Source organism: Macaca mulatta, chromosome 12, assembly GCF_049350105.2.
Source record: "Macaca mulatta isolate MMU2019108-1 chromosome 12, T2T-MMU8v2.0, whole genome shotgun sequence".
In the NCBI taxonomy this organism is placed as follows: domain Eukaryota; kingdom Metazoa; phylum Chordata; class Mammalia; order Primates; family Cercopithecidae; genus Macaca; species Macaca mulatta.
In genome coordinates, this window is record NC_133417.1 from 53,702,508 (window position 1) to 53,730,007 (window position 27,500).

General features: G+C 37.9%; 1 protein-coding gene and 1 pseudogene across 1 annotated transcript in view; one reads left to right on the forward strand and one right to left on the reverse strand.

The window, feature by feature from the left end:
• EPC2 (enhancer of polycomb homolog 2) overlaps positions 1 to 27,500 on the forward strand; it is a 142,556-nt gene that overhangs the window by 60,903 nt on the left and 54,153 nt on the right. The window lies entirely within an intron of this gene.
• LOC707647 (peptidyl-prolyl cis-trans isomerase-like 1) lies at positions 10,830 to 11,438 on the reverse strand (annotated as a pseudogene).

Below are 27,500 nucleotides of genomic sequence, written 5' to 3' on the forward strand. Positions count from 1 at the left end.
ACTCACCGAAGACTAAACCAGGAAGAAGTTGAATCGTTAAATAGACCAATAACAGACTCTGAAATTGAGGCAATAGTTAATAGCCAACCAACCAAAAAAAGTCCAGGACCAGATAGATTCACAGCCGAATTCTGCCAGAGGTGCAAGGAGGAGCTGGTACCATCCCTGCTGAAACTATTCCAATCAACAGAAAAAGAGGGAATCCTCTATAACTCATTTTATGAGGCCAGCATCATCCTGATACCAAAGCCTGGTAGAGACATACACAAAAAAAGAGAATTTTAGACCAATATCCCTGATGAACGTTGATGTGAAAATCCTCAATAAAATACTGGCAAACCGAATCCAGCAGCACATCAAAAAGCTTATCCACCAAAATCAAGTTGCCTTCATCCCTGGGATGCAAGGCTGGTTCAACATATGCAAATCAATAAACGTAATCCAGCATATAAACAGAACCAAAGACAAAAAACACATGATTATCTCAGTAGATGCAGAAAAGGCCTTTGACAAAATTCAACAGCCCTTCATGCTAAAAACTCTCTATAAACTAGATATTGATGGAATGTATCTCAAAATAGTAAGAGCTATTTATGACAAACCCACAGCCAGTATCATACTGAATGGACAAAAACTGGAAGCATTCCCTTTGAAAACTGGCACAAGACAGGGATGCCCTCTCTCACAACTCCTATTCAACATAGTGTTGGAAGTTCTGGCCAGGACAATCAGGCAACAGAAAGAAATAAAGGGTATTCAGTTAGGAAAAAGTCAAATTGTCCCTGTTTGCAGATGACATGATTGTATATTTAGAAAACCCCATCATCTCAGCCCAAAATCTCCTTAAGCTGATAAGCAACTTCAGCAAAATCAGTGTGCAAAAATCACAAGCATTCTTATACACCAATAACAGACAAACAGCCAAATCATGAGTGACCTCCCATTCACAGTTGCTTCAAAGAGAATAAAATACCTAGGAATCCAACTTCCAAGGGATGTGAAGGACCTCTTCAACGAGAACTACAAACCACTGCTCAATGAAATGAAAGAGGACACAAACAAATGAAAAAACATTCCATGCTCATGGGTAGGAAGAATCAATATCGTGAAAATGGCCATACTGCCCAGGGTAATTTATAGATTCAATGCCATTCCCATCAAGCTACCAATGACTTTCTTCACAGAATTGGAAAAAAACTACTTTAAAGTTCATGAGGAACCAAAAAAGAGCCCGCATTGCCAAGACAATCCTAAGCCAAAAGAACAAAGCTGGCGGCATCACGCTACCTGACTTCAAACTATGCTACAAGGCTACAGTAACCAAAACTGCATGGTCCTGGTACCAAAACAGAGATATATACCAACAGAAGAGAACAGAGCCCTCAGAAATAACACCACACATCTACAACCATCTGATCTTTGACAAACCTGACAAAAACAAGAAGAAATGGGGAAAGGATTCCCTATTTAATAAATGGTGCTGGGTGAACTGGCCAGCCATATATAGAAAGCTGAAACTGGATTCCTTCCTTACATCTTATACAAAAATTAATTCAAGATGGATTAGTGACTTAAATGTTAGACCTAAAACCATAAAAACCGTAGAAGAAAACCTACGCAATACCATGTAGGACATAGGCATGGGCAAGGACTTCATGTCTAAAACACCAAAAGCAATGGCAACAAAAGCCAGAATTGGCAAATGGGATCTAATTAAACTAACGAGCTTCTGCACAGCAAAAGAAACTACCATCAGAGTGAACAGGCAACCTACAGAATAGGAGAAGATTTTTGCAATCTACCCATCTTACAAAGGGCTAATATCCAGAATCAACAAAGAATATAATCAAATTTACAAGAAAAAAATCAACCCCATCAAAAAGTGGGCAAAGGATATGAACAGACACTTTTCAAAAGAAGACACTTATGCAGCCAACAGGCACATGAAAAAATGTTCATCACTGGTCATCAGAGAAATGTCAGTCAAAACCACAGTGAGATATCATCTCACACCTGTTAGAATGGCCATCATTAAAAAGTCAGGAAACAACAGGTACTGGAGAGGATGTGGAAAAATAGGAAAGCTTTTACACTGTTTTTTTTTTTGTTGTTTTTTTTTTTTTTGAGACGGAGTCTCACGCTGTTGCCCAGGCTGGAGTGCAGTGGCGCGATCTCGGCTCACTGCAAGCTCCGCCTCCTGGGTTCACGCCATTCTCCTGCCTCAGCCTCCTGAATAGCTAGGACTACAGGTGCCTGCCACCACGCCCGGCTAATTTTTTGTATTTTTAGTAGAGACGGGGTTTCACTGTGGTCTCGATCTCCTGACCTTGTGATCCGCCCACCTCGGCCTCCCAAAGTGCTGGGATTACAGGCTTGAGCCACCGCGCCCGGCGCTTTTACACTGTTGATGGGAGTTTAAACTAGTTCAACTATTATGGAAGACAGTGTGGTGATTCCTCAAGGATCTAGAACTAGAAATACCATTTGACCCAGCGATCCCATTACTGAGTATATACCCAAAGGATTATAAATCATGCTACTATAAAGACACATGCATACGTATGTTTATTGCGGCACTATTCACAATAGCAAAGACTTGGAACCAACCCAAATGTCCATCAATGATAGACTGGATAAAGAAAGTGTGTCACATATACACAATGGAATAGTATGCATCCATAAAAAAGGATGGGTTCATGTCCTTTGTGGGGACATGGATGAAGCTGGAAACCATCATTCTGAACAAACTATTGCAAGGACAGAAAACTAAACACTGCATGTTCTCACTTATAGGTGGGAATTGAACAATGAGAACACTTGGACACAGAGCGGGGAACATCACACCCCAGTTGTGTTGTGGGGTGGGGGACTGGGGGAGGGATAGCATTAGGAGAAAAACCTAATGTAAATGACAAGTTAATGGGTGCAGCAAACCAACATGGCGCATGTGTACATATGTAACAAACCTACATGTGCACATGTACCCTAGAACTTAAAGTATAATAATAATAAAAAATATATATATAATTCACTTTTCTCTTTGAAGGGAGGCGTGTAGCAAAGGCAGTTAGTTGATCATTAATATGAGTTCAACTTGATATTTACAAAAGCAAACACCTGAGAGGCCTGTGAAAGTAGCTTTAGCTCGAAATCATAGCAAAAAACAAAACAAAACACTATTTAAACTTAATTATGTAAATTATGTTGAACTGTGTTAAGATATGAAGTTATGAAGGTTAGCAATGAGATTTCGTAACTGAAATTTTAGAAGATATTTCCCAGATGTTTGTTCAGATGAGTGTTATTTCTTTCAGAGTAATATCACTGGGCTTATGAGCTGAATGACATTGTAGCTGTAGTGTCTTTGGAGAGATATATGATTAACCAAATGATGGAAGTTTTTTTCTTTCTAGTTTTCATGCGTTATGAAAGTATAATTTTTTAAATTTAAAAGTTAGAGGCTTGAAACAAAAGGATTTCTATTTTCTAAATTTTAAAATTAATACATTTTATTTAATAAATGACATTTTAAATAATTTATTTTAATATATTTCTGTTTAATGAGTATACTTTTTTGGCCCAAATATATATTTGTTTATAGTTAAAATCAGTGTGTATATATAATTTTAAAAAACTAATGTGCTTTATATTTTAGAGCAGCTTTAGGTTTAGCCAAATTAAGCAAAAATTAGAGTTCTGCTGGGTGAGATGGTTCACGCATGTAATCTCAGCACAAGTTAGCTGGCCATGGTGTTGCATGCTCGTGGTCCCAGCTACTTGTGAGGCTGCGGCAGGAAGATCACTTGAGCCCAGGAGTTTGAGGCTGCAATGAGTTATGGTCGTACCACTGCACTGTAGCCTGGACAACAGAGTGAGACCCCATCTCAAAAAATAAAAAGAGAGTTCCCATATACCTCCTGTATCCGTGCATGCGCACGCGCACACACACACGTTCCTCCACTGACATCCAGGTGTCTTAGACTGGACACACACACACACACACACACACACACACACACTCCTCCACTGACATCCAGGTGTCTTAGACTGGACACACACACACACACACACACACACTCCTCCACTGACATCCAGGTGTCTTAGACTGGACACACACACACACACACACACACACACAGACACACACACTCCTCCACTGACATCCAGGTGTCTTAGACTGGGTAGAGACTTATTGATTTTATTGATCTTTTTAAATAATCAGCTTTTGGTTTTATTGTTTTTTTTCTATTGATTTCCTGCTTTCAGTTTGATTAATTTCTCCTCTTTTTTTCTTATTTTGCTTACTTTGGATTTCATTTGCTCTTCTAGTTTTCTAAAATGGAAACTTAGATGATTGATTTTAGATCTTCTTTCCTAATATAGGCAGTCAGTCCTATAAATTTTTCTCTAAGCACTACTTTTCTCTGTCCCACAAATTTTGGTGTTACATTTTTGTTTTCAATCAGTTCAGAATATTTTAAAATTTCTTTTGAGATTTTTTCTTCGATCCGTGTATTATTTTAAATAACATATTTAAAATACTTGGGATTCTAAGTATTTTGGGATTTTCCAGCTATATTTTTGTTTATTCATTTCTATTTTAGTTCCTTTGTGATCTTAGGACACATTTTATATCATTTCTACTCTCATAAAATTTATTATTTTTTTTTGTGTGGTTCAGAATGTGGTCTTTCTGGTGAATGTTTCCATGTGAGTTTTAGAAAATGTGTGTTCTGCTCTTTTTGTGTGAAGTATTTTATAAATGCCAATTAGATCAGTTGACTGATGCTGTTGAGTTTGAGTATGTCCTTACTGATTTTTTGCTTGCTGTATCCGTCCATTTCTGATAGAAGGCTATTAAAATTTCCAACTACAAAAGCGGATTCATCTGGTTTTCCTAGCAGTTCTATCAATTTTTGCCTCACATAGTTTGTTGCTCTGTTGTTAGGCACATACACATTAAGGATTGTTATATCTTCTTGGAGTATTAACTCTTATCGTTATGTAATGTGCCTCTTCATCCCTAATAACTTTCCTTGCTGTGAGGTTTGCTCTGTCTGAAGTGATTATAGCTACTCTGGCTTTGTTTTGATTGGTGTAAGCATGGTATATCTTTCTCTGTTCCTTTACTTTAATCTGTGTGTGTCTGTATTTTAAGTGGGTTTCTTATAGATAACAATTTGGGTCTTGTTTTTGTTCCACTCTGATCATCTCTTTCAGTTGGTGTATTTAGACCATTGATATTTAAAGTGATTATTGATTTCCTTGGGTTAATTAATATCTACCATATTTGTTAATGTTTTCTATATGTTGCCCTTGGTCTTTGTTTCTGGTTTTGTCTTCCACACTTTTTGTGCTTTTAATTAAGAATTTTATGCTTCTATTTTCTCTATTTTCTCTCCTTTCTTAGCGTATCTATCATACTGTTTCTTTGTGTGTGTGTGTGTATGTGTGTGCCCTAGAATTTACACTGTACATTTACAGTTAATCCAAGGCCACTTGCAAGTAGCACTATAATGCTTCACAGGTTGTACAAGTACTTTATAATAAAAAATTTCAAATTCCTCCTTTCTGTCCCTCATAATCATTGCTCTCATTCATTTGACACACAGACACACACACAATGTGCCACATAACAATGTTTTGATCAGCGATGAACAACATACACAATTATAATGGAACTGAAAAATTCTTACTGCTTAGTGATGTCATAGCCATTGGAATGTTGTAGAACAGTGCATTACTTAGACGTTTGTGGTGATGCTGGTGTAAACAAATCTGCATTGCCAGTCATATAAAAGTATAGCACATATAGGCCAGGTGTGGTGGGTCACACCTGTAATCCCAACACTTTGGGAGGTTGAGGCTGGAAGATTGCTTGGGGCCAGGAGTTGGAGACCAGCCTGGGCAGAGACTCCGTCTCTACAAAAAATGAAAACAATAGCCAGGTGTGGTGATATATTCCTATAGTCCTAGCTACCCGGTAGGCTGAAGCAGGAGGATTACTTGAGACTAGGAGTTTGTGGTTACAGTGAAGCATGATCACGCCACTGTACTCCACTCTGGGCAACATTGTGAGATCCTGTCTAAAAATGGAAAAGGAAAAGTATAGCATGCTGGCCAGGTGCCATGGTGGCTCATACCCGTAATCCTAGCACTTTGGGAGGCGTGAGGCAGGAAGGTCCCTTGAGCCAAGGAGTTTGAGACCAGCCTGGGCAACATAGGGAGACCCTGTCTCAATAAATGAATAAATAACGATTATTCACAGTACTAATACTTGATAATGATAATAAATATGTTACTAGCTTATGTATTTACTATTCTATACTTTTTAATCATTATTTTAGAAAGTACTTCTAGCCTTAGGTCCTTCAGGAGGTATTTCAGAAGACATTATTATAGGAGATAATAGCTTCATGCAAGTTATTGCCCCTGAAGAGCTTCCAGTGAGACAAGATGTAGACATGGAAGACAGTGATAATGATGATCCTGACCCAGTGTAGGCCTAGGCTAATGGGTGTGTTTATGTCTTAGTTTTTGACACAAAAAATTTACAAATAAGAAAAAGCTTATAGAATAAGAATTTAGAGAAAATATTTTGTACAGCTGTATACTGTTTTAAGCTGTGTTATTAAAGAGACAAAAAGTTGAAAAAGGTAAAAGTTTATAAAGGGAAAAAGTACAGTAAGCTGTTTAATTTATTATTAAAGAAAAAATACTTTTTTTAAGTTTAGTGTAGCCTGAGTATAGTCTACAACAGTGTAATGTCCTAAGCCTTTACATTCAGTCACCCCTCAACTTACCCAGGCAACTTGTCATCCTGTAAGCTATATTTATGGTGTGCCCTGTACAGTATATACCATTTTTTATCTTTTATACTATAGTTCTACTGTACCTTACCCATGTTTAACGTTTAGATACAAAGATACTTCCCATTAGTTCACAGTTGCCTACACTAGCATGCTCTACATATTTGTAGCCTGGGAACAATAGGCTACAGCATATAGCGTAGGTGTGTAGTAGGTTGTACCATTAGGTTTGTGTAAGTACACTCTATGATGTTCCCACAATGAATGAAATCATCTGACAGATGCGTTTGTCAGAATGTTTCTTTTTTATTTCTTGATTTTAAGTTCAGGGGTACATGTGCAGGATGTGCAGGTTTCTTACATAGTTAAACACGTGCCATGGTGATTAGCTGCACAGATCATCCCATCACCTGGGTATTAAGCCCAGCATCCATTAGCTATTCTTCCAGATGCTCTCCCTCCTCCCACCCCCATGTGTTCTTATCATTCAGCTCCCACTTCTAAGTGAGAACATGCAGTATTTGATTTTCTGTTCCTGTGTTAGTTTGCTAAGGATAATGGCTTCCAGCTCCATTCATGTCCCTGCAGAGGACATGATCTCATTCCTTTTTTTGGCCGCATAATATTCTGTGGTGTACATGTACCACATTTGCGTTAGTCTGTCATTGATGGGCATTTAGGTTGATTCCATGTCTTTGGTATTGTGAAGAGTGCTGCAGTGAACATGGATTCATGTATCTTTATAATAGAATGATTTATATTCCTTTGAGTATATACCAAGTAATGGGATTGCTGAGTTAAATGGTAATTCTGTCTCTAGGTCTTTGAGGAATTGCCACACTGTTTTCCACAATGGTTGAACTAATTTACACTCCCACCAACAGTGTAAAAGCGTTCCTTTTTCTCCACAACCTCGCCAGCATCTGTTGTTTTTTGACATTTTAATAATCGCCATTCTGACTGGTGTGAGATAGTATCTCATTGTGGTTTTGATTTGCATTTCTTTAATGATCAGTGATGTTGAGCTTCTTTTCATGTTTGTTGCCCGCATGAATGTCTTCTTTGGAGAAGTGTCTGTTCATGTCCTTTGATCACTTTTAATGGGGTTTTTTCTGGTAAATTTGTTTAAGTTCCTTGTAGATGCTGGATATTATATCTTTGTCAGATGGGTAAATTGCAAAAAGTTTCTCGCATTCTGTAGGTTGTCTGTTTACTCTGGTGATAGTTTCTTTTGCTGTGCAGAAGCTCTTTAGTTTAATGAGATTCCAATTGTCAAGTTTTGCTTTTGTGGCAGTTGCTTTTGGTATCTTTATCATGAAATCTTCGCTCATGCCTATATCCTGAATGGTATTGCATAGATTTTCTTCTAGGGTTTTTATAGTTTTGGGTTTTCCATTTAAATCTTTAATCATCTTGAATTGATTTTTGTTTTTGGTATAAGGAAGGGGTCCAGTTTCAGTTTTCTGCATATGGCTAGCCAGTTCTCCCAGCACCATTTATTAAATAGGGAATTCTTTCCCCATTGTTTGTTTTTTGTCAGGCTTGTTGGAGGTCAGATGGTTGTATGTATGTGATCTTATTTCTGGGTTCTCGTCTGTGTGTCTGTTCTTGTACCAATATCATACTGTTTTGGTTACTATAGCTTTGTAGCATAGTTTGAAGTCAGGTAGTATGATGCCTCCAGGTTTGTTCTTTTTGCTTAGGATTGTCTTGGCTACTCAGGCTCTTTTTTGGTTCCATATGAATTTTAAAATAGTTTCTTCTAATTCTGTGAAGAATGCCAATGGTAGTTTAATGGGAATAGCATTGAATCTATAAATTGTTTTGGGCAGTGTGACCATTTTCACAATATTGATTCTTCCCACCCATGAACATGGAATGTTTTTCCATTTATTTGTGTCCTCTCTGATTTCTTTGAGCAGTGGTTTATAGTTCTCCTTGAAGAGGTCCCTCACTTCCCTTATTAGCTGTATTTCCAGGTATTTTTTTTTTTTTTTGTGGCGATTGTGAATGTGAGTTCATTCGTGATTTGGCTCTCTGATTGCTTATTATTGGTGTATAGGCAGGTCAACAATTTTTGCACATTCATTTTATATCATGAACCTTGCTGAAGTTGCTTATAGGCTTAAGAAGCTTTTGGGCTGAGACAATGGGGTTTTCTAGAAATAGAATCATTTTATCTGCAAACAAAGATAATTTTACTTCCTCTCTTTCTATTTGAATACACTTTCTTTCTTTCCCTTGCCTGATTGCCCTGGCCAGAACTTCCAATTCTGTGTTGAATAGGAGTGGTGAGAGAGGGCATGCAATCTTTGTCTTTGCTGATTTTCAAGGGGAATGCTTCCAGCTTTTGCCCAATCAGTATGTTATTGGCTGTGGGTTTGTCATATATGACTCTTACTATTTTGAAGTATGTTCCTTGAATACCTAGTTTATTGAGAGTTTTTATACATGAAGGGATGTTAAATTTTATTGAAGACCTTTTCTCTATCTATTGAGATAATCATGTATTTTTTTGTCTTGAGTTCTGTTTAGGTGATGAATCACATTTATTAATTTGCATATATTGAACCAGCCTTGCATCCCGGGCATGAAGTCTGCTTGATTGTGGTAGACAAGGTTTTTGATGTGCTGCTGGATTCAGTCTGCCAGTATTTTGTTGAAGAGTTTTGCATCAAGGTTCACCAAAGATGTTAGCCTGAAGTTTTCTTTTTTGTTTTATCTCTGCCAGGTTTTGGTATCAGGATGATGCAAGCCTTATAGAATGAACTAGGGAGGAGTCCCTCCTTTTCAGTTTTTTGAAACAGTTTCAGTAGGAATGGTACCAGCTCTTCTTTTTACCTCTGGTATAATTTAGCTGTGAATCTGTCTGGTCCTGGGCTTTTTTTGGTTGATAGACTATTTATTACTGCTTCAACTTTAGAACTCATTATTGGTCTATTTAGGGATTCAGTTTCTTCCTAGTTCAGTCTTTGGAGGGTGTATGTGTCCAGGAATTTATCCATTTCTTCTAGATTTTCTAGTTTATGTACATAAAGGTGTTTATAGTGTTCTCTGATGGTTGGTTGTATTTCTGTGGGGTCAGTGGTGATACCCCGCTTATCATTTTTGATTATATTTGTTTGTTCTCTCTTTTTTTTTTTTTTCAACCATCAATGGCATTTTATTTTGGAAGTTTCTATGTATTACATAGGTATTAACTTCCTTCCTCTCCTACTCCTCCCCACAAAATCCAGAAAGTTATTTTTATACATAAACAACTGAACATATAAAAATCTCGGACCTAATTTCTCTAAAGTCTTGGGTTAAAAGAACTTGAGTGGCGCTTCTCCTTTCTGAGAGGACTACTTCTTAAGGAGGATTCATGGTCTGTCCTTTGCTCACTACAGATTTCTCCTCTTCTCTGGGAAAAAGATGGTCAATGCTTCTGCTTCCTTTTAATAAATTAATTTCTTGATTATTATACATTATTATTCCCCACTTGACACCTTCTTAGAAACTTGATTGTTGGATGCATTTTTTATTTGGCAAAAATTCAATGTGGCTTTGCGTGGGATGTCTGAAGTGTCAGAAACAGCAGTGTTGATGTTCTGGTTTTGAGAGGGAAAATATATAGAGAGATGCATACATTTCCTAGAATAACAAATGTAAGACTGAAATAGGGTGTGCACAGAGTTAAAAGGGCTGATAGACACTACTTGGTTTGGAATTCTGTGGCTGTCAACAATCAAGGACTGCAGTATAGGCCAGAATACAAATCTGCTTAGGAAGAAGTTTGGTTAGGCAAAACCACTGAGAAATGACAGTGTCTGCTACATTGTTCGAAGTATATCAGAGCAGACATGCACAAGAAGCAGCATTATGAGTCATGTGTAGTAAGTAGCCACCTAAACAGGGGCATTTGTGCAAATGCTCTGGCAACCTAGGCACTGGGGGAAGAGAAAGGAAGCATCCTATTAAAATGTACTTCCATCTCTAACTCACCCAAGACCCCAGGCCTCCTAAGCTTCATGATTTGCAAAGCCAAAATGAAGTTTAGCATTACATGTCATTCTATGTCATTTGGAAGCTGGGGCTATCTCAGAAGAGCTGCTCAAGAGGGTAGCAAGTCTACCCAGAAGGGTATGCCTTAGTGATCTTCACATCATCCACAGGGTGGTCCTGGGAGTTTGTTTCTACCATTCCCATGTGATTCACCATTCCTATGCTCTGGCACACTCAGCCAATAATGGTGTGTTTGCCATCGAGCCACTGGGTGGGGGCAAGGGTCACAAAGAACTGGCTGCCATTGGTGTCTGGCCCCGCATTGGCCATTGTGAGAATTCCAGCCCCCGTGAATTTCAAGTCTGGATGAAGTTCATCTTCAAACTGTTTGCCATAGATAGATGCACCACCTCGACCTGTCTCTGTTGGGTCACCTCCTTGGATCATGAAGTCTTTGATAATTCTGCGGAATTTTGTGCCATTGTAGTAACCTCGACGAGCCACCTCAGCAAAGTTCTTACAGGTCTTTGGAGCATGCTTCCAGTACAGCTCCAGCACAATGATTCCCATGCTGGTCTCCAAGTAAACGTTGGGTGGCTGCCAGGAATCTGGGGGAATAACCGCCATAGCAAAGCCGGCGGCGGAATGCTTCTGTTCTCTCTTCTTTATTAGCCTAGCTAGTGGTCTATCTTATTAATTTCAAAATAAAAACCAACTCCTGGATTCATTGGTTTTTTTTTTTTTTTTTTTTTTTTTTTGGAAGAGTTTTTCTTCTCTCTACTTCAGTTCAGCTCTGATACTATTTCTTGTCTACTACTAGCTTTGGGGTCTGTTTGTCCTTGGTCCTCTAATTCTTTTAGTTGTATTGTTAGGTTGTTAACTTGAGATCTTTCTAGCTTCTAGATGTGGGCATTTAGTGCTATAAATTCCCCGCTTAACACTGCTTTAGCTACATCCCAGAGATTCTGGTACATTGTATCTTTGTTCTCATTAGTTTCAAAGAAATTCTCGATTTCTGCCTTAATTTCATTATTTACCCAAGAGTGATTCGGGAGCAGGTTGTTCAGTTTCCATGTAGTTAGTTGTGTGGTTTTGAGTGAATTTCTTAATCTTGAGTTCTAATTTGGTTGCGCTGTGGTCTGAGAGACTGTTTGTTATTTTTTCAGTTCTTTCGCATTTGCTGAGGAGTGTTTTACTTCCGATTACATGATCAATTTTACTCAATTAAGTGCCGTGCAGCGATGAGAATAATGTATATTCTGTTGTTTTTGGGTGGAGAGTTCTATAGGTATTTGTCAGGTCTACTTTATCCAGAGCTGAGTTCAGGTCCTGAATATCTTTTAATTGTCTTTCTCTGTGATCTAATATTTTCATTAGGGGTGTTGAAGTCTCCCACTGTTATTGCGTGGGAGTCTAAGTCTCGTTGAAGATCTCTAAGAACTTGCTTTATGAATCTGGGTGCTCCAGTATTGGGCACATATATATTTAGATTAGTTAGCTGTTCTTGTGGAATTGAACGCTTTACCATCACGTCATGCCCTTCTTTGTCTTTCTTGATCTTTGTTGGTTTAAAGTCTGTTTTATCGAAAACTAGGATTGCAACCCCTGCTTCGTTCTGTTTCCCATTTGCTTAGTAAATTGTCTCCTGTCTCTTTATTTTGAGCCTATGTGTGTCTTTGCATGTGAGATGGGTCCCTTGAAGATAGCATACCAATGGGTCTTGATTCTTTATCCAGCTTGCCATTCTGTGTCTTTTAATTGGGGCAGTTAGTCTATTTACATTTAAAGATAGAATTGTTATGTGTGGATTTGATTCTGTCATCATGCCAGCTGGTTATTTTGCAGACTTGTTTATATGCTTGCTTCATTGGGGCTGGTCTGTGTACTTCAGTGTGTTTTTGTAGCGACTGGTGACTGTTTTTCCTTTCCATATTTAGTGCTTCCTTCAGGAGCTCTTGCAAGGCAGGCCTGATGATGAAGAATTCCCTCAGCATTTGCTTGTCTGAAAAGGATCTTATTTCTCCTTTACTTATGAAGCTTAGTTTGGCCCAATATGACATTCTGGGATGGAAATTCTTTTCTTTAAGAATGTTGAATATTGATCCCCAGTCTCTTCTGGTTTGTAGGATTTCCATTGAGGGGTCCGTTAATCTGATGGGCTTCCCCTTGTAGGTGACCTGGCCCTTCTCTCTGGCTGCTCTTAATATTTTTTCTTTCATTTTGACTTTGGAGAATCTGATGATTATGTGTTTGGGGATGATCTTCTCATGGAGTATCTTACTGGGGTTCTCTGCATTTCCTGAATTTGAATGTTGGCCTGTCTTGGTAAGTTGGGGAAGTTCTCCTGAATGGTATCCTGAAGTATGTTTTTCAACTTGGTTCCAACTCTCCTCATCACTTTTAGGTAACCCAATCAGTTGTAGATTCAGTCTGTTTACATAATCCCATATTTCTCAGAGGTTTTGTTCATTCCATTTCCTTCTTTTTTCTCTAGTCTCGTCTGCTTGTCTTAATTCAGAAAGCCAGTCTTCCAGCTCTGAGATTCTTTCCTCTCCCTGGTCTGTTCTGCTATTAATTCTTGTGATTGCATTGTGAAGTTCTCGTGTCGTGTTTTTTAACTCCGTCAGGTCATTTGTCTTCCTCTCTAAACTGGCTATTCTGGTTATCACCTCCTGCATAGTTTTACCATGATTCTCAGCTACTTTGCATTGGGTTAAAACATGTTCTTTTAGCTCAGTGAACTTCATTATTACCCACCTTCTGAAGCCTACTTCTGTCATTTCAGCCATCTCAGTGTCAGCCCAGTTCTGAGCCCTTGCTTGAGAGATACTGTGGTCATTTGGAGGAAAAGGACACTCTGACCTTTTGAGTTTTCAGTGTTTTTGCATTGATTCTTTCTCATCTTTGTGGGCTTATCTACATTTGATCTTTGAGGTTGCTGACCTTTGGGTAGGTATTTTGTGGTTTTTCTTTGTTGTTGTTTTCTGTTTGTTTTTCTTTTAATAATCTGGTCACGCTTCTGTAGGACTGCTGCAGTTTGCTGGAGGTCCACTCCAAACCCCATTTGCTCTGGTTCTTCCTGTACCTGGAGGTATCACCAATGAAGCCTACAAAATAGCAAAGATGTCTGGAAGCGCCATCCCAGGAGGATACTGACCTATTGCCACCTGAACGTGCCTGTAGGAGTGGTTGGAGACCCCAGTTGGGAGTTTTCACTCGGTTAGGAGGAATGGGATCAGGGACCCACTTAAAGCAACAGTTTGGCTGCTTTTTGTTATAGCAGCTCTGCTGTGTTGGTGATCCCTTTAGCCACCATTTGATCTGGGCTCTGCAAACCTGCAAACCCCACTGGCTGAACTGACTGAGGAGCCCGAACGGCTAAGGTGGCAGCCTGCCCCACTCCTCAGGCACTCCATCCCAGGGAGAAATTGGAGCTCTTTCGGCCCATAGAACATGGGTGGTGACTAGAGGCTCCGGCTGGGAGGACCCGCCCCACAAGGAGGAGTGGATTGGGGGTTCTGCTTACAGAATCAGTCTGGCCATGCCTTAAAAAAACGGCTGTGTCATGTTAGGGAACTGCCTCTGCCCAGGTAGCAGCCCTCCCCTCTCCTGGACACTTTGTCCCAGGGACAGGTAAGAAAGGTAAGAGCTCTGTCAGGTCATGGCTGGAGGGCCTGGCTGGGAGGTCCCACCCAGTGAGGAGGAATGGATCTGAGCTCCACTTAAAGAAGCAATCTGGTCACTATCTTGCAAAGCCGCTGTGTTGTGCTACTGGGGGGACCCTTTCTAGTCCAGATCATTTGGACTCTCCAAGGTCCGCAGGCTGTAACAGCTGTGTTGACCAAACAGCAGAGATGGTGCTGGCCTCTCCGCACAGCCTATTGCTGGTGGCTGCTTCGAATTCCAAGCCAGTGGGTCTTATCTTGTGAGGTATCATGGAAGTGGGCCCACAGAACAAGGCTGCTCAACTTTCTGGATTCTACCCCCTCCCTTGGGGTGTATGTGAACCGCCTGCCTTGTCTGAGTTGCAGACACGTTGGTTGGAGATCCCAGGACTGGAGTATATAAAGCTCCTGGGTCTCTATGCATGCCTAAACAGCTGCTCTGCTGAGACTCCACGCAGCTCAGTGTGTTGGACCCAAGGCCCTGGTGGCGTGGACTCACAAGGGGATCTCCTGATCTCCGGGTTGCAAAGATCCGTGGGAGAAGCGTTGTTTCCCTGGGTCGCATAATCACTCATCACTTCCCTTGGCTGGGGATGGGGGTTCCCTTGGCTCGTGTTGCTCCCAGATGGGCCGTCGCGCCACCCTGCTTTTCCTCACTCCCTGTGGGTCGAGCTGTTTCCCTGATTAGTCCCAATGTGACTACCTGGATTATTTCAGTTGAAGGTGCAGTATTCACTTGCCCCTTTCATTCCTCTCCATGAGCACCACAGACTGCAGCTGCTTCTAATCGCCTGTCTTGGCCCTGTCCCCAGAATGTTTCAACTTCATTAAGCAATGCATGTCTATATCTGTCTGTATGCTATGTGTAAGTAAAATGCTTATATATGTAAGCATACATAATTGAATATATTGTTCCTATTGTTTTGAACAAACTGTTGTCAGTTAGATAATTAACAGTAAGAAAAATAAAAGTTTTTGTTTTATCCTTTCTCCCCAGTACTCTTCCTATGTTTATGTAGATCTGAGTTTCTAACCAATATCATTTTTCTCCTCTCTAAAGAACTACTTTTAAGATTTCTTATAAGGCGGGTCTACTGGCAACAAAGTCCTCAATTTTTGTTTGTCTGAGAAAGTTTTTATTTTTCCTTCACTTTTGAAGGGTAATTTCACAGAATACAGAATTTTAGGTTTGTAGGTTTTTGTTTGTTTTTTAACTCAACACATGAATTATTTCACTCCATGCTATTCTTTCTTCCATGATTTCTGAGGAGTATCTGATGTGATACTTTATCTTTGCTCCTTTGTAGCTAAGGTGTTTTTCCCCCTTTGGCTTCTTTCAAGGTTTTTTCTTTACCTTTGATTTTCTGATGTTTGAATATCATATGCCTAGGTATAGGGTGGTTTTGTTTGTTTTCGTTTTGACTTTTATCCTCCTTGGTGTTGTTTGAGCTTTCTGAATCTGTGGTTTGGTGCCTGACATTAATTTGGAGAAATTCTCAGTCATTGGTACTTCATATATTGCTTCTGTTCCTTTCTCAGAATTTGCATTATGCATATTTAGTAGTAGTCTATTCTGTTTTATTCTTTTTTTTTTTTTTGCTTTGCTTTTCAGTCTTGGAAGTTTCTGTTGTCATATCATATTCCCAGGCTCCAAGATTCTTCTGTCACCTGTGTCCAGTCTACTATTGAGCCCTGCAGATACATTTCTATTATATTAAATAGTAATTTTTATCTTTGTTTCTTTTTCTGTTTTTTGTTTGTTTTAGAATTCTCATCTCTCTTCTTATATTATTCATCTGTTTTTGCATGTTGTGTTTTTTCCATTAAAGCCTTAAGTATATTATAGTTTTCTGAAATTCCTGGTTGGAAAAGCATTTTTGTCATATCTGACTCTGATTCTGATGTTTGCTTAGCTGCTTAGTATGTCTTATAATTTTTCTTGAAAGGTGGACATGGTGTAACTGGGTAAAGGGAACTGCACAAATACAGGACTTTAATGATGCGGTTTTTTGGTGTGTTTTGTGGGGTGAGATTTTATAGTTTCGTGATGAGGTCTGTCTTTTGATGAGCCTCTGTCTCTGGACTGTGAACTTCACCAGTGCTTCTCAGTTTTTCCCCCTTAGGGTGAGACAGGCTGGCTAGAGGAGGCTGGAGTTGGGTATTTCTCTTCTCCTGCATGGAAGACTAGAGGCAGCTGGACTCATCTTTTTCCTTCCCCCAGGTCTGATAGGCTTTGATAAAACCCAAGCAGAAGACATACACACAGCTAACAAGCATATGAAAAAATGCATCACTAATCATTAGAGAAATGGAAATCAAAACCACAATGAGGTACCATCTCACACCAGTCAGAAAGGCTATTATTAAAAAGTCAAAAAATAACAGATACTGGTGAGATGCAGAGAAAAGGGAATGCTCATGCACTGCAGGTGGGAATGTAAATTAGTTCAGCCATTGTGGAAAGCAGTGTAGCGATTTCTCAAAGAACTCAAAGCAGAATTACCATTCAACCCGGCAGTCCCATTATTGGGTATATACCCAAAGAATTATAATCGTTCTACCATAAATACACATCCACATATATGTTCATTGCAGCACTATTCACAGCAGCAAAGACATGGAGTCAACCTAAATGTCTATCAACAGTGAACTGGATAAAGAAAATGTGGTACATATACATGATACATATACACATATAGCCATAAAAGAACGAGATCATGTCCTTTGCAGCAACATGGATGGAGCTAGAGGCCATTATCCTAAGTAAACTAAGACAGGAACAGAAAACCGAATACTGCGTGTTCTCACTTATAAGTGGGACCTAAATATTGAGAACACATGGATACAAAGAAGGGAACAAGAGACACTGGGACCTCCTTGAGGGTAGAGGATGGAAGGAGGGAAAGGATCGAAAAACTTATCTATTGGGTACTGTGCATATTACCTGGGGGATAAAATAGTCTGTATATCAAACCCCCATGAGATGCAATTTACCTAATAACCTACACATTGTAGCCCTGAACCTAAAATAAAAGTTTAAGAAAAAAAGCAGATTATACTCTGATAAAATTGTTTCTCTTGATTGCAGGCATTGTTAAAAACAGAATGCTCTGGCACATTTCAAAATGCTTACCTTTCTGGAAACACAAAGATATTTTTTCCTTAAGTATTCACTGTGAGAACATGGTTGAGTTCTTGAAAGGTGATACTCACAAAAGTGTAAGGGCTTCCCAGTGACTGGGATGCCTGGAGTTTTTAATCTCTCAGAATTAGCCATACTGAGTCAATTACAGTTTAGGTTTTCCAGCCCTCCTTCCTCTCCCCCATTGGTTTTCAGGAAGGTTTCTGCTAGTGGGTTTCTGTTCCCTTAAGTTGTGATTCTGTGTATTCACCTCTGTCTCCAGTTTTGAGTGTGATTTTTTTTGAGTGTGCCCTGTGACCTCACAGATTTAAGTGTTGTTTATTTTCAGTTTGTTCAGCCTTTTACATGTTGTTAAGATGGGGTGGCAACTTCTAAGTTTCTTACATACCTACCTGGAAACCAGAAGTCTTACTTAACAATTTTGTTTTCAGCTTTTTTTCACCCAGTGTTTAGACTTTTTTCCATATCGTTGTCTCTGTAATTTTTTATTGGTTGCATAATTTTTGAGGTTGATCTATAGTAACTTAAATTTCTTCTGATTGAAACAATTGGATTTATAACTTTCTAGAGGGTTTATCGTTGATAACCTTGTTTGCATTTGTAGCTTTGTCTTTTTAATTCTTAGAGATTTATTTAAAAAAAAACTTCAAAAATGTCTTGTGGAATTTTTAGTGTTTTAAAAATGTCTTCAGTAGTAATATTTGTCTTTTGACAGAATGGACTTTAATTTCAGAAAATCCATTCAGAGCCAAGTATGGTCAATAACTTAGATATTATTTTGGTTTTAAAGAAGTTTTTGACTGTAAAATGTAGGGCTCTTTTATGCAATTTATAATCTTATTCTGAAGACAGTTTCAGAGAAGAGTTCCTCAAATGTTTTCTTTATTTTGATTGGAATATGTATGATCCATAAGGATTAAGATAATAACTTATTTATTTTTTAAAAAATAAATTTTTCTCAATTTTTTGTTTTATAATTTTTAACTTTTACAAGTTTTAATAGATATAATGTACATATTTATGAGCTACATTGTGATGTAGTACATATAAATGTTAGTGACCAGATCAGGATAATAACATGTCCACCATCTCAAGCATTTATCATTTCTTTGTGGGGAGCATTCAGTTATCCATCAGTGCTATAGAACACTAAGACTTATGCCACCTATCTAGCTGTAACTTTGTATTCGTTAACAAATTAATTTTTCTTTTTTTAAAAAAAAATCTCGTTTTATTTTCACCTCAGTGAAAGCAAAATGATCTGAGTAGGTTTTGTATTCTGTTCTGAAATATAAACAATTTAAGGCAATAGTTTAAAAAATTGGAAATAATTGGAGAATATTGCAGCTCATTCATTCACCAGTGTTAGTTGACCCACTATATATAAGCTCAGTTTTCATGATATAAAGTCATTTTTTATCTCCAGCCTCAGTCAAGAATTTTATTTTTTGTATAGTAACTGACAGTATCTGGCCACTCTTTTGGGAGGTGTTTCTAGTGAATTTTTAGTCATTGATGATATTGAAGCAGGAACGTTGGTCAAGATGTCATATGGGGAGTTTGGGAATTTTAGTCCACTGACTGTTGGAACCATTTCTGAAGGATCTAGAATTATAATGTCAGATAGGTTGTTTTGAAGCGAACATGGATAGCACTGGAAGAATAAGGTTATAGTTAAGGAGTGAGACCCTAGCTGCAAATTTACCTCTTCTTTATTGGGTGGTTGGGGGCAGGAAATATTTTTCAGCTCTTTGATTACATTGGCCTTGTTCTAGTAATATTTGGTATATAGTGTTAAGAGAAATTGAAATACTGATGAATTTTTCTAATTTTTTGGAATACAGAATTCAATCTTTAAGAATCTTTATGTCTTAGAGTTGGCATATATTTATATTAGAATACAAGAGATAGGTTCTGAGAAAGTTGTGTTTAAACATTTTGTTTTACTTTTTATTTTGAGAGTATTTTAATTAAATTTTAAAAATTTGACCTTCTTTCCAGTTTATAGAGAAGTTTCAAGAATAATATAATGAATTCTGTCTACTGTTCTCCATGATTCATTAAATATTAACACTTAACAATATTTGCTTTCTGTTTTTTTAACTCTTTCTCTATATCACTCCTCTCTGTGTCAGCCTCTTTCTCCTCACCATTATTTTCATTCTGAACCCTTTTAGAGTAAGTTGCAAATGTTATGCTTCTTTACTTCTGAGTACTTCAGTGTATGGTTTTTAAAAACGCAGAATTCTTTTATATAACCACAGCATTGTTATCAAAATCAGTTAGTTGTCATTGATACAGTACAATCTGTTGACCTCGTGCGTAATTTAATAATTGTCCGAATAATGTCCTTTGCAGTGAAGGAAAATCCCAAATAATACATTGCCTTTACTTACCATGTCTCTTCAGTCTACTGCTGAGTCTTTTTGTTCTTCATGCCACTGACATTTTTAGAGTACAGGCCAGTTATTTTGTCAAAAGTTGCTCAATTTGGGTATACTTGTTTCCTCGTGACATGATTCAGTTTCACGTGTGGTTTTTTTTAATGTCTTATTGTGGTAAAATATACATAACATAAATTTACCTTCTTAACAGTTTTTAAATGTACATTACAGGTATATAGTTTAACTATGTCACATTGTTGTACAACAGGTCTCTAAAATTTTTACATATTGTAAAACTTAAACTATGTATACCCATTGAACAACCTCCTGATACTCTCCAGCCCCTGGCAACCACCTTTCTACTTTTTGTTTTTAAGAATTTGACTACTTTGGATACATCATGTATGTGGAATCATGCAGTATTTTTGTCTCTTTGTGGCTGGCTTATTTCATTTAGCATAATGTCCTCAAGATTCATCCATGTTGTAAACAAGATTTCCTTTAAGACTGATAATAGTCTGTTGTGTGTATGTACCATCTTTTTTTTTTTTACCGTTAATTGGCCCATGGACATTTGGGTTGCTTCCACTTCTTAGCCATTGTGAATAATGCTGTAATGAACATGGATGTGCACACGTCTCTTCAAGGTCTTGTTTTCAGTTCTTTTGGATATATACCCAGAAGTGAGATTGCTGGATCATATGGTAGTTATATTTTAAATTTTTTCAGAAACTACTGTTTTTCATAAGGGCTGTACCATGGACAGTAGTACACTAGTTACATTCTTACCAACAATGCACAGTTCCACTTTCTCCAGATCCTTGCCAACATGTGTAATTTTCTGTTAGTTTTATAGTGACCATCCTAACAGGTGGGAGTTGATGTCTCATTCTGGTTTTGATTTGCATTTTCCTGATGATTACTGATGTTGAGCATCTTTTTATATGCCGGCCATTTGTATATCGTTGTTGTTTTTTTAATACTTAAAGAATTTTTTTTTTCATACCTCAAAAGAGTTGAGTATGTATATCTTCTTTGAAGACCTGTCTCTTTAGATCCTTTGCCCATTTAAAAAATCTTTAAATTTTTGCTTTTGGGTTTTTGTTTTTGGGTTTATTTATTTATTTATTTTTGCATTTTTTGTTTTTGAGTTTTAGGAGTTCTTTATGTATTTGGATATTAATTGTTTATCCACTACATGATTTGCAAATATTTTTCCTGTTCCATAAAGTTGCCTTTTCGGTCTGTTGATTGTTTCCTTTGCCCTGAAGAAGTTTTTTAGTTTGATGTAATGTCATTTATCTGTTTTTTCTTTGTTACCGATGCTTTAGTGTCATATTCAAGAAACCACTGTCAAATTCAATGTCATGAAGTCTTTCTTCCTATATTTTCTTCTAGGAGTTTTATAATTTTGTGTCTTACATTTAGGTGTTTAATCCATTTGAGGTTGATTTTTAAATATAAGGTAAGGATCCAGCTTCATTCTTTTGCATGTGGATATTCAGTTTCCCCAGCTCATTTGTTGAAGAGACTGTCCTTTTCCCATTGTGTAGTCATGGTATCCTTGTCAATCATTTGACCATATATGTCAGGGTTTATTTCTGGGGTTTCTGTTCTGTTCCGTTGGTTTATATGTCTGTCTGTATGCCAATTCCATACTGTTTAAATCACTGTAGTTTCAAAATCCAGAGACTACTGTTTCAAATATTTCTGATGTCTTCTGTATACTGAGTTTATATCTTTGTCCATTCACTTCCTTGCGAACATTAAAACAACAACTCAGTTAAAAAATAAATACTGTTATTTAACTTTTCAAGATCCTTACCATGTAGTGGCCTATGAAGATATGTTCACTTTCTGTGACATATTTATTATTTTATACCATTAGATGTTCTTAGTGGAATTTCTTTTTTTGTATATATAATGTTATTTTAACATTAGTTTTTACTGGTTAAGCTAGGGTATTGCCTGAACACAGATGTGAGTAAAACTTCTTGCTTTCATTCTATGCTTGTTGAGAGTGAATGAGAAAGATTAGTAGATTCGAACAGAAAATGTGGGAGAATCTCTCATGATACAGAGGGATCGCTGATCCAGAATATTTTTTAAAACCCAAAATTGTCTCTAGATTCACAAAATAACACGATCTTGTTTTATTTAAAAAGATAATGCATTCAAATGATTTCAAAAGAAAAGTGTATAAAAATAAACTCACTCCTATACACTTTCCACTCCAACCACCCCTCCTTTATAAGTGAGCACTTTTATTAGTTCATGTGTTATTTTAGGGTTTCAAGCACATAGGAATTTGTATTCGTTTCTTTTCTCTTTTGAGACAGAGTCTCACTCATTTCATCACCTGGTGATCACTCATGGCTCACTGCAGCCTCAACGTTCTGCACTCAAGTGATCCTCCTGCCTGAGCCTCCCCAACAGCTGGCATCACAGGAGCTTACCATGTTGCTCAGGCTGGTTTTGAACTCCTAGGTTCAAGCAGTCTCCCACCTCAGCCTCCCCAAATACTAGGATTACAGGCAGGAGCCACCACACCCTGCCAAGAAAGTGTATTTTTAAACCTTCTCTTATATCTGTATGCTTTTTAAAAAGCACCTTGCTGCTGTTTTGGGTTTTTCGTTTTTGTTTTTGTTTTTGTTTTTTTTTGCTTAAGAATATAGTCTCAAAATTATCCCATATTAATATGTACATATGTTCTCATTTTTTTTTAATCACTGCATAATAGTCCATTGTTTAGGTGTGCTCGTTTATTATCCAATTTCCTAGAAAAAGCAAACTTAGTGCTGGGCACATAGCTCATACTTGTAATCCCAGCACTTTGGGAGGCCTAGACGTGAGGCCAGAAGTTCAAGACCAGACCGGACAATATAGTGAGACCCCCATCTACATAAACTAAAAAGTTAGCCAGGTGTGATGGTATATGTCTGTAGTCCCAGCTATTTGGGTGGCTGAAATGGAAGGATCACTTGAGCCTAAGATGTCGAGGTTACAGTGAGCCATGATCGTGCTACTGCACTGCAGCCTGGGGCAAAGTGAGGCCTTTTCTCTTTTTTCTTTTTTAACAAAAGGCCAGACGCGGTGGCTCATGCCTGTAATCCCAACACTTTGGGAGGCCAAGGCAGGCAGATCATGAGGTCAAGAGATAGAGACCATCCTGGCTAACGCAGTGAAACCCCATCTCTACTAAAAATACAAAAAATTAGCCGGATGTGGTGGCAGGCGCCTGTAGTCCTAGCTACTCGGGAGGCTGAGGCAGGAGAATGGCGTGAACCCGGAAGGCGGAGCTTGCAGTGAGCCGAGATCATGCCACTGCACTCCAGCCTGGGCCACAGAGCGAGATTCTGTCTCAAAAAAAAAAAAAAAGAGCAAACTTGGATTGTTTTCTTTTTGTTATGTGTTGCAAATAGTTCATGGTGAATAATGGATAACCATGAACAAATAGAATTTTATAGAGGTGTGATGATATCTGTTACAGAAGTTGCCAAATCACTCTATAGGAGTTATACCATTTTGTACTAGCTTGTACAAGAGTACTTGTTTTCCTACACCCTATCAAAAGACTGCTTTTAGTTTTGAAATTTTGCTAATCTGACAGGTGAAAAATTATATACCTCAGAGTAGTATTTTTTTAATAAGCCTTTTATTTTGGAAAATTTTTAGATTTACTGAAGAGTGGCAAAGGTAGTGTAGATAGTTCCTGTATCTATACCTCTCATCCAGTTTTAGTTTCCTTTAACGTGACGTCTTGCATTACCTTTGTCAGAACTAGGAAATAATGTTGGTACATTATTATTAACTAAACCCAGACTTTATTTGAATTTCTCTCAGGATCATTTTAGTTTAGATTTCATGTTAAGAATGAGGTTGGGTATCTTTTCATCTATTTAGGAGCCATTTGCATTTTTACCTTCTGAACTGTTACTGTCCTTCACCCAGTTTTCTATTTGGTTGTTATAAAGCAACAAGGGATGGAAAATCTGAAGAAAGAAAAAACTAAGAAAATGCAGAGTTAGAAGGAGAATAAAAGGGTCATTATCTTTACACAACTGCCTTTTAAAATAATTTAAAAAAATATATATATATATATATATATATATATTCTTGTATCCCCTAGGTTCTGTCTAATATCATTAGGTTCTGTCCTCTCTATAATTATGAAAATCCTTCCCTGAAAGATGTACAGTATCCAGTTGCCCATTCCTACGGCCTGTGATTCTCATAGTTGTCATCATTACCACTAATTTTGGCCAGTAATATTTGTTGTTTATATAAAATGTGAATTTTGCAAAGGAGGAAAGGACTGTAGTTAGCTAGTCAGCAAAAAGTCTAGGAATAATCTTGATTATGGCATGCACCTGGAGCTTTAAAAATATTAAATTAGTCAATAGTCTTGGATTCCATTACCTTGTAGAATATGGCTTTGAACTTTTCTGCACTTCATTTTCTTGAGTTGTCAATTGGTAGAGGTGGGAGTTGTGCATATGATCTGCAGCCAAGTTTTATAATTCTTGGAAGTCTGGAGGATTCAACGTGAAGAGTCCTAGGTGTCAGCATTCAGGATCTTTTAGTACATGTTTAAGCTGAGGTTGGAAGCTAGGTCAGAACTTTGGAGAGCTCCAAACAAAGGAGGTTATGGTGCTTGGGTTGCTTCTGAACTTTTAGATACATTTGCTTTTCATTAGCTATCTTTAAGATTATTGAAGCCTGAGAACCTTAAAGGTTTACAGATTTTTTAAAGTTCAGTGTATTTCACAGTTACCACAAGTAAAGTTTATAATGTTTTAGAGCAAAGACTGTGGGTTTAGAGCAGTATTTCTCTAAACATGATCCAACATCACTTGGGAACATGTTAGAAATGCACATTAACAAGCCCCACCCCAAATCTACTGGATCAGAAACTGATGATCAGGCCCAGTACCCTATGTTTTAACAAACCCTTCAGATGATTCTGGTGAGTGCTAGAGTTTGAGAAACACTGGCTTACAGGTTTTCATGATACTCACATCAAGGAGGGGCATCTGAGTCTTTGTCAGATTCCATGATCTCCTTAGGGTTGAGATATATATAGGCTCTAAGGAAAATATAGTATTTTAAATACTTCTTTGTTCATATGTCTACCTACTGAGAGCCCATTTTAGTATACTAGGATCCATTTAACTGAAAGATATACAACAGCACTATTGCTAGACTTGTAAACTATTCAATTCTGCTTTCTTTAAATCTAAATTTTATATATGTGCATACAACTTCATTGAACATATGGTCCTGCTTGAAAATTGATTTGTATCATATAGCTTTTATCCAGTCTCGTTTTTGATAATTTTTATCTCTTGCAATTAAGGATATCCTGTCTGCTTTCCTGTCTTTGTTCCTGCTGCTCTCTTTAGAATGCCCTTGCTTCTACTTTCTCTTGGCCATTTGGTATTAGTACCTAACCTAATTTGGAAGAGACACAGTTATACATGTTGTACTTGAGGTACAGTCAGTGTTGGCTGTTACTGGATTCATTGGAGTAGTAAAAATAGTTTTGAAAAGTTATATAAGAAAGGAAATACAGAGTTGGAAGAGGAGGTAGACCAATGAGATTTTAAGTGAATGACACTTGCTGAGTGCTGTTGTTAATGCTCAAAATAATCACCTTTAGAAACAAGGTGTGCTTGTGTTTCTGTCTTATTTAGTTGCCTGCTATCAAGAGGTTTAGATATTGACAAATAATTTCCAGAAGTAAACATTTAGGATTTTTTTTTTTTTTTGAGGCAGAATTTCACTCTTGTCACCCAGGCTGGAGTGCAATGGCACAATCTTTGCTCACGACAACCTCTGCCTCCCGGGTTCCAGCCATTCTCCTGTCTCAGCCTCCCGAGTAGCTGGGATTACAGGTGGCCGCCACCACAGCCAGCTAATTTTTGTATTTTTAGTAGAGACGGTTTACCATGTTGACGAGGCTGATCTCGAACTCCTTACTTCAGGTGATCCACCTGCCTTGGCCTCCCAAAGTGCTGGGATTACAAGTGTGAGCCACTGCGCCCGGCCAGAAATTTAAAGATGTATGAAAGTAGGGGCTTTGTATAAAGATGGATATTGCTTCTCTTTACATTAAAAAACCCCACCATTGATAATTCATAGATAAATGTTGGAAAGCTTAAATGTTTAAGTCTAACAAAAATAATCTTTTGATTTATCTGTATCTTTGCTCCCTTTGACAGCCCAAAGAATTTTTCCTTACTGCTATTATGATTAGAAAGGTTCAATTTAGCTTCTGTGTGGTATAGTGGGGAAAGTACTGAGCTCATTGTTCATTTACTGATTGGTAAGATTTATAAACAGTATCTCATTTATTTACAAAAAGCTACCACAGAGACTTTGCAGTCTTTTGTAACAATTGATAAAAAAGAGTGAATGTCAGTACTACATGGAAGTTGTTCTGGCTCTTTTATGGTTTTTCCTCACCAAGGGGAGCTAGTATCAGGAAATAAAGTAAAATCTTCATTGGGAAGAGTCAAAGAGTTCTTTCAATTCTATTCTAACAAAATTCAAAATGACTGCCTGTACCTAAGGGGTCCCTTTCCCAGAGAGGTATACCCGCAGTCTTGCACAACTCTTATCTAGTGGCTGGTTGCATTTTCTCTTGACGCCCTCAAACAGTGCTCTATTGCAGTCTGTTTGTCTCAGCACCCACAAGTCAGTGATTCCATTCTGTTATTTTTGTCTTTTTTTTTTTTTTGAGATGTGGTCTCACTGTGTTGCCTAGGCTGGAGTGCAGTGGCACGATCTCGGCTCACTGTAGCCTCTGCCTCCCGGGTTCAAGCGATTTTCCTGCCTCAGCCTCCCAAGTAACTGAGACTATAGGTGCGCGCTACCGTGCCCAGCTAATTTTTCTATGTTTTGTAAAGACGGGATTTCACCATGTTTGCCAGGCTGGTCTTGAACTCCTGACCTCAGGTGATCCACCCACCTTGGCCTCCCAAAGTGCTGGGATTACAGGCATGAGCCACTGTGCCTGGCCATTATTGTCTATTTTTAATATCCCTTGAAGTAGTAGCCAGCCACTCTGAGTGGCTTATGTGGTCATCTAAAATAGTATTTATAGTTTGTTTGGACTTGGACAATACAATGATAAGTTTTTTTATAAACCTGTATTTTTGTATACAATTTTGCATATAAAGGATTTTTTTTAGGAATGTCTGTCATGTTATAGCAGACATATTTGTATTTTTCATAATAATGTAAATCAAATTATAGTGGTCAATTCTAAATATAAGTGAATAGCTCTTGGTTTTTTTCAGTTAATAAAAAACAAGAAGCTAACTTCAGAGGCCCAGAAATAAATTACTGGCCAAATTTAGACTTGAACTTTTTAGAGCTCGTCAGTCCTTAAGGATGATTTTAATTTTTTAAAGAATAATAGATTTCTTGCTGTTATTCCCTAAGAGTATTCCAATACCCTAAGAGTATTCCAAACAGTGTCTCTTGAAAATATCACGTAAGATTGTTTTCTCTG